The sequence below is a fragment of the Lissotriton helveticus genome, chromosome 7, assembly GCF_964261635.1.
Source record: "Lissotriton helveticus chromosome 7, aLisHel1.1, whole genome shotgun sequence".
Taxonomy (NCBI): Eukaryota; Metazoa; Chordata; class Amphibia; order Caudata; family Salamandridae; genus Lissotriton; species Lissotriton helveticus.
Window position 1 is genome coordinate 1,375,288,411 of NC_136068.1, and position 8,248 is coordinate 1,375,296,658.

The window sequence follows — 8,248 nt, forward strand, 5'->3', positions numbered from 1 at the left end:
AACTTCATCCTTGGATACCTGGAGCTCCTCACAACATTGCTAAATAGAACATGTCAGTTAATGCTCTGGCTCTCCATGTTCTCTGTCAAGGTCTTCATTTCAAGTTCTCTGTCGATAGTACAGAGTTACATCTGTTCTCAAACTAACATGCCATGTGAACAAACCTGCAAGAGAAAAGTCACATAAGCAGAAAAGGAAAACAGTTTTTTATGCAGAAAGAAATATAGGTCTATTCATGCTAACTTAACGTGTTAACTCAATGGTGCACATTTAATATGCATGTGCACATACAACTATAAATGAAATGGTAAATGTTGGTACATTAGATTCAGAATTACATTCATGTTACATTTAAGTAAATGTGAAATAACTTTGAATGCACGAATAACAAGTGTGACTAAGAACTACATTATGAATACCCATGTGAAAACATTAGTTCATATATTTACATAAATCATTCTCGATTCTAAAGTAAATACATTTTAATAGTGTGCGGATGGTTTTTATCAAGTGTCTTAGGAGTATGTATCATTTTCAATAATGTTAAGGCAGACAGTATATACGATTCCTAATTCTACAGTGAATGCACTTCAGTACTAAGTTCAAGTGCAACCCTTTACATTAATCACTTTAGGACACAAAGTATGTAGTACCAAGTGCTCATATAGGTTGCGTATTTGAGAGTTGGAAGGGGGGAGCCAAACTTACACTGCTCCAGTGACCATCCTTGAGTGATTGTTCTTAAAACAAAAGAAAAAACATTTAAAGATGGCCACAGCACCTGCGTGCACATGAACACTAGCCATATGGGAATAAAAAACAAGCAATGGCAAACCTAGTAGGGCAAAACCTGCTTACTTTGCCAGTCCTCGTTTAAATAGTATTAACAGTCCACATAAAAAATCTAAAAACTTTGTCATGAATAATTATTGTAGAATGATTCATCATCAGGTACATAAATACACAATGCATGTTATCTCTAGCTTAATTGTGTTACTTAGCAAAGAGGTAAGACACTTAAACACCATCTCTTTTGTTCCAATTGTTCCCCCCTCGTTCATACACTCTTATATTCACTCAGTTCTGTAACTTGTAATAATCATTCACTGTAGTTGTGATAGCAAATTCAGATGTTCATATTCATTAGCTATGAGGTTACAAAATCTAAAAAGCATCCACAGTGGTATTTTAGTCCACTGTGTTAATATCCATGGCCTGTCACAGGGCATAAAAAACCTTAAAGGGATCATCCAGTGTAGAGAAAAATCCCTAAAGTCCTGAACCTCTAACAATCACCAGCAATAAATATTCTAGATTAGAAAATTGGAATGTTGAGAGCTCCATTGAAGGCAATAGAGTAGCTCCAGGCTTATAATGCCCGTAAAAGCCAGCAGCTCCAACATTCCAATGTTTATCTTCATGTGTTTCCCTTTTTAATTTACAACATTCTACCCTTAGTGGGTTGGAATGTTCTAATAACCTAATAGAGCTCCAGACTTGGTCTACACTGGTTGTTAAAGGCCCTCTCCCTCTTAATAGGTCCTTGCCCGCGGCTTGGGCATATAACTAGTGTTCAGGGCCTTTAACCACCGGTATAGGCAACAGTAGCGGGCTATAAGGCAATAGTATTATTTTGTTTGGTGATGTTTGCTGGGTTTTGGAGATGTATTGTGACATCATTAAAAGATGGCTTCCTTAAGCTTCAATTAGAAAACTCATCCAATTACCAAGCAATGACAGAGTTCAGGTGTGTCCAATATCATGTGCTACATACGCAAAAGTCATCATGGATCCCTAACTGAGCGCTATTACATCATACACTATTTTGTTTTGAAGAGTGTGATAATGCATTCCCTATTCTTAAACCAAAGAAGATGAGAGTTATCAAGGTTTATCGAGAGACATGTTACAAGGGTATTTTATTTTGGAAAGTCTGCGCACTCCTGTTTCTCATGTACTGCTGTATATACCAAAATGTTTCACTATTGTGTGTACTTTCCTGGTGTCACCACTCTGGTCATGCCCGCACTTTTCTTAAATTGCAAGTTGTCTCCTTTCACCTACACTCAGTCCCAGGCAAAGTTATGGGTATTCCATTAGCTTTCAGTAAGCACTTCTATACCCTAAATACAGACTCAGTAAAAGGAGGTTAATCGTCCTCTGGTATAGGCAGAATCCAAGGGACATTACCTCAATCACAGAAGCCAGCCAAGGCCGACATCCACCCATATTTACAGGCATGTCAGAATCTAAGAGCCCTTGCTGAATTCCCGCCCTCTCACAGATGTAAGGAATGGGATAAGGAAGACGGATATATAGGTAATATAGTATCCCATTTGCAGCTCATTTGCATTTTTTGCTCTATTCTGGAATGCTTCTGTATCCAAAGCCTTGAGCCCTTTGTCTCTGAAGTCCAATGCCTTATGTGAGCTGGCACTGCAGATGGTGCTGGTTCATGTGGCGTTTTCATTTTGAAGGGTAATCCCACTACAAAGCCGGAGGCAACTTAGGGTCTGTGTTACCTTACACATAGTGCACCAGGAGAGGTAAGAAGCATGGGGGGACAGACAACATTTCAGAAGATAACGGTTTGTTTTGAGGCTGGGTTTGACTTGTGAGTTCGGAGGTACAAGTGCGCTTCACAGAGAAGAGTGCAGCTTGAATGGTATGGCTCTCAATAGAGATGTGTGATGGTGTGTAGATCTATCCCTTGTGGCTTGAGCCGGTCAGGGAGATTTGTTCGATACATTTAAAGGGACTTCGGCATTTGTTTCTCAGATTTCTTGCTGTCCAATGATGTTTTCTTCAACTTCAATGGGCGTCGTGCAGTGAAAATTTGCCACAGCCACCACTACGGAACCTCTTTTACTGAGGTATTTACTAGCCGCTCAGTCCATATATTGCAGCGATGTTTCTTTGACCTTCTTCAGTCGCCAGAAAGCTTTTCTTTGCCCACTACATCTTTGTGTGCATCATGAAGCATGGTGAGCTATATGTTTAATAGCCTGTTTATTTATACTTGAGGCACTATCTATAGCTATGTAAAGAACAGCACTGTTTCAATATTCATTTTCTTACATGGAGATTTTCACATTAGTGCTCCTGCATGTATCTGCTGTGGGAAATTCGTGGTGCATATTTCTACCACTATAGACTTAGCTATTTACCGCACTCTACCTGTGCTTATTTTTTTTGTGTTTGGGAAGGACAAAGAGTTCAAGATCAAGGTACAGTAGCTGTGCTTCCTAACAAGTACTTCCCTGTATTCCACGTTGTAATAGGATGGAGCCTCGATGGATTGAATACCAAAGCAGCAAGAGGCTGCCAATTTGTCACCTACTTTCAATGCTCTGCCTAACGCTTTGACTGGCATTAAATCTGGGGGGAAAGGTGTCATTTATGCTCTCACATCAGCTCATGAGAGAGTTAAAAAAGACTCACCCACCCCGGTCAAGTTTTTAATGCCTGTCTCCAAGGAGCTTCTACTAGATGAAATGAGGGCACCTAAAACATTTATGGAGGGGAAAAAAAAATCATCTTCAAAGTCTTGATGACAAAAGGGCATGGATGGATAACAGTGTCACTGAGGTGGAATGCAGCGTTGGTGAATTGCAAGATGTTACCCGAGAGTTCAAGCAAATTCAAACTGAAGTCACTCAACTTAAAAAACATGCCAAGAACCTCGAAAATGCCTCAGAAACAACTTCCATATTTATAGGTTGGCAGAGAGTTTGGGAGGTTCAGGTCCTATTGCGTTTTTTCAGCACTTTCTTCCCAAAATTCTAGATGTGCCTCCTTCTCCCACCCTCAACATACAAAGAGCACACCAACTGGGTCGTAGTATTCATACTTCATCACAGAAACTCAGAGGAGTAATACTCTATTTCCTAGAATAAACAGATGTATTGAAAGTTATCAGAGCGGGGAAGGCTAAAGGTCGAGTTACTTGGTCTTGTTTCAACTTATATTTTTTACAGCATCTGGCATAACTATCGGGATCCCATCAGGACCGGAATAGGTAACGAAGGCAGGCGGGCGGATAGCCTTGAAAACTGTATGACTACAGGAGTCCGCCCCTCCAGGATCCATTACAGCTACCCAATTCACGTAGCTGGTATTTTAACCAGACGGTGGGGTCCATAAGTACGGCTACATCACTGCATGCACACCTCACCTTAGTGTGTGTGCTGAAAAATTCACGTGGCTGTATTCCCTTTTGCCACATCACATTTCACGTCTTTATGGTCCTGAAGAAAGCCGCATTATTATAGATGAGGCTGAAACATGTCAATCAGTTAAAGGGGATAACGAAGACCAATTTTTCATCTTCCCAATATCTCCGCTCTGTTTTTAACTCTGTCCTAGGACCCCAGGAATAAACACTATCAGTGGGGGACCCAATAGACATTTTCAATATCACCACTTTGAAAACACTTCACACCCAAAAACCAAACCCGCTCCGCTGAAATTCAGGCGTCGAAGCACAGCTGGGTTGTACTTGGCAGCCTAGCTAGGAACCCAATGATGAAGCATAGGTTGGTGGGTGAGGGTTCTTCTTAAAAACCTATTGTTTTTTTGCGATTCCAGTGTATGATATTGAGTCATTCTAGTATGTGGATTCATTAGTGGTCCATCTACGCTGTTCTCTATTAATAACCCAGAGTGGATCATCTGAAATTATTTCTAGCAATGCAGCCTGTTTTGAGATCTCCAAATGCTCGCTTTCATTTCATTCATGTTTATTGAAAGTGACATATAAAAACAAGACTACTACTTATGAGGATCCAGATGTATCAAAGAAATTCTTGGATAATTGTCAAGATGATCAAATGGATTCTTCAAGATTTTCTGCAATTTGAATTCAACACTGTCATATGTGGTTCTGGATTTATTGTTCCCTCTACTTTCCATTATTATTGTGCTTGTACCTTTATTTAAAATCAACATAGATCTTCTTATTGCTGGTCAGTTACAGTTCCTTATTTCATATTTAATATTCATAAACACTATATTTACAAGTCTGTCTCTATGTATAACTTTCTGGAATATTAGGGGCTGGGTTCAACTATTAAATGGCAAAGGGTTTAATAACATGTAGCTCAATTGCGAACTGTTGTGTCACTGTTACAAGAAACCCATCTGGCACAAACTGAAGTTAATAAGCTTACTTATGCTTGGGTGGGTCAAGTGTTCTCATGTCCTGGCTCAGGTAAGAAGAATGGAGTTATTATTCTATTTAAAAAATATCCTTTGATATTCATTCATCCTAGTATTGTGATACGGATGGGAGAAGGCTTTTAGTTAAATTGACTATTGATAAAATCCATTTCTCTACACTTAACATATATGCTTCGACACAGCCAGTCAAAACATTTGCAAAAAGAAAAATTGATGGACAGAATGCAGAACAATGTCATACATTCACCCCGGTACAGAGATCTGGGCCTAAATCCATTTTTCTCACCATGCCATTCCAGTTTGGACCCAGCCATATGCAAATCAGCCTTGACCCTGTGCCCAATGGGAACAGTCCAGCCAGAACTTCCAGGCCAGGGCCTCCCTGGACTGGAAACAAGCATCCTAGGACCGGTTTCAGGCTTTCAGCTGTCATCAGCCAGGATAGCTTGACTCCAGTGGCATGGAGAGCACAGGACCCACGTTTGGGCATACCTGTCCCACTTGGGGGTGACAATTGCAAAAAAAACAATTGATGGACCGAATGTAGAACAATGTCATACATTCACCCCAGTACAGAGATCTGGGCCTAAATCTATAGTTATTTTGCCCACCATGCCATTCCAGTTTGGACCCAGCCATTTGCAAATCAGTCTTGACCCTGCCCCCAATGGGAACAGTCCAGCCCAAACTGCCAAGCCAGGTCCTCCCTGGACTGGAAACAAGCATCCTAGGACTAGTTTCGGACTTTCAGCCCTTATCAGCCAGGATAGCTTCACTCCAGTGGCCTGGAGAGCATGGGACCCACGTCTGGGCATACTCGTCCCACTTGGGGTGACAATTGCAAAAAGAACAATTGATGGACAGAATGTAGAACAATGTCATACATTCACCCCAGTACTGAGATCTGGGCCTAAATCCTTTTGCTTTTTTGTTCACCATGCCATACCAGTTTGGACCCAGCCATATGCAAATCAGTCTTGACCCGGCCCCAATGGGAACAGTGCAGCCCAAAATGCCAGGCCAGTTCCTCCCTGGACTAGAAGCAATCATCCTAGGACCGGTTGTGGGCTTTCAGCTCTAATCAGCCAGGATAGCTTGACTCCTGTTGCATGGAGAGCACGGGACCCACGTCTGGGCATATCCGTCTCACTCTGCGCCAATAATCTGTGAAGCTCCACTCTTCCCTGCACCACTCCACTCTACACCTCTTCACTCTACTCGGAATAAATGTACTCTATGTCAGCCTATTCTATGTTGTGCCTCTCTACACCCTCTACGCCACTCTACTCTAAGCCACTGAGCTCTGTGCCACTCTACCACTGAACTCTACCCAATGTACTGCATAACACTTTCCTGAAAACCAATGCACTCCATGCCACTGCACTATATGCCAACTACTTTGCACCAGTGCACTCTATGCCACTATGCTCTATTCTGCAACACTCCATGCCTCTATATTCTATGCTACCACATGCTACTCCACTTTACAATATTGTGCTCTATATCCTGGCGCTCTATGCCACTCTATTCTACTCTGCGTCACTGTACTGCATGTCACTGCTCTCTAAAGCACTCTACTCCGCAGCATTCTTCTCTACGTCACTCACTCTATGACACTATGCAGTTTATGCCAATACACTCTATGCCACTTCACTCCATGACATTCTACTCTCAAAGACTGCACATTCTGCCACTGAACTTTCTGCTGCTCTGCACCGCTGCACTCTACTGTGCACCACTAATCTCTATGCCAATGCCACTACACTCTACACCACTCTAATCTACTCTGCACCACTGCACTCTATGTCACTGCACTGTATGCTACTCTGCTCTACACCTCTGCGCTCTAGCCTGCACCACTCCACTTTACCTTCCACTACTTCACTCTACTCTGAAACTATCTACTCTACACCACTGCACTGTACGCCACTGTAATCTACACCACTCTACTCCACCCTGCGCCACTCCACACCATTGAACTCTAAACCACTGCAATCTACGCTGTGCTACTTCACTCTTCTCTACTCGGCACCACTCTACGATGCACCACTCTACTCTGCAACACTGTACTCTACGCCGCTGAACTCTACATCAATGCACTCTACACCACTGTACTGAAAACCAATGTACTCTAAGCCACTGCACTCCATGCCAATCTACTCTACACTACTATACATCATGCCACTTCAATCTAAGCCACTCTATTCCACTGTACATCACTCCACTCTACGACGCATTACTTCAATATACTATACTCCACTCTATGACTCTCTTCTCCATTCTATGCCACTCTACTCCACAACACTTTATGCCACTCCACTCTATGACACTCTTCATCACTCTGACACTCTACTCCACTTTGACACTCTACTCTACACTGCACTACTCAACTCTTTGACACTGTACACCATTCCACTCTACGACTCTCTACTCCCTCCATGACACTCCACAACACTATGCCACTCCACTCTAATGCGCCACTCCACTCTACTCAATCTGACTCTACACTACTCCACAGCCCTCTACGCCGCTCCATAACTCCTTATCTCACTCTACTCCATGACACTCTACATTGCAACACTCTACTCCACGGCACTCTCCTTTACGCCACTAACTTTTAGCCATGCTGAACAGCAGCCAAGCTGGTATACAAAGTGGTTAAAACATATTGGCAAAGCGAATAGCTCTTGCATAGGTGAGACCCATTGGCTTTGCCAATGCTTATGAAAATGTGAGAATTTTTAAAGCATTACTCTCTTTCTTTACGAGGCCTAAACATGCCGCTTGGATTGCCCAAAGTTTGATTCTTTTTTCAGTTGCGGAGCGTTTTGGGATGCCGAACGTTTACTTTGGAGCCGTCTCGCGAACGAAAAACTTGTAGCTTTGGGTCCCCGACATCAAGGGCACACAGCTCCTCTGTTCGGAGTTAATGAAAATCCCATTTAAAGAGCGACTTTATTGGCTATTAGTCTATTAAATAAAGCCGGCATAGTTAAAAGGGTACCTGTGTGACTGCTGCAGCGAGCCGGGACCCTAAAACTGCCATTTTCGCTGCTTAACTAATGAAGGT